The following is a 456-nucleotide window of genomic DNA, read 5'->3' as shown; positions in this document are numbered from 1 at the left end:
ACATAATAATTGATTAATAGTTGATATTTTATGTATAATTTTAAACTTTACAAAAAAGAATGATCATTGCTTACCCAAAAAATAAAAAGAATGATAATTGCTCTGTGCACATTATGCACAATCAACATTGTACAAATGTGTATGTGATACACTTTGTTAGTTAAGATATTTAAATAGCTCACAAAGCCGAATCAATAAGGTATAAAGACTAAACAAAAAGGGCCTACAAAGTTGATGATTGAAAAGGGAGAATGGCATGATGCATTTGGAGTGAAGGTTCAAAAAGTGAGATATCATTTGATTTCCAATCTCTTTAGAACACTAGCCGGGGAGCAGAAGATGGTGGCTTCCACCCACGAAGTTTGATGGCAATAATGTCAAAGACTAGGGCCCAACTACATGTTACAATGACATAGCCATAGGAGAGTGTCAATATCCCCAAAAAAAAAAAATAGC

Source organism: Arachis ipaensis, chromosome B10 (assembly GCF_000816755.2).
Source record: "Arachis ipaensis cultivar K30076 chromosome B10, Araip1.1, whole genome shotgun sequence".
NCBI lineage: Eukaryota > Viridiplantae > Streptophyta > Magnoliopsida > Fabales > Fabaceae > Arachis > Arachis ipaensis.
This window is presented reverse-complemented; position numbering follows the sequence as displayed.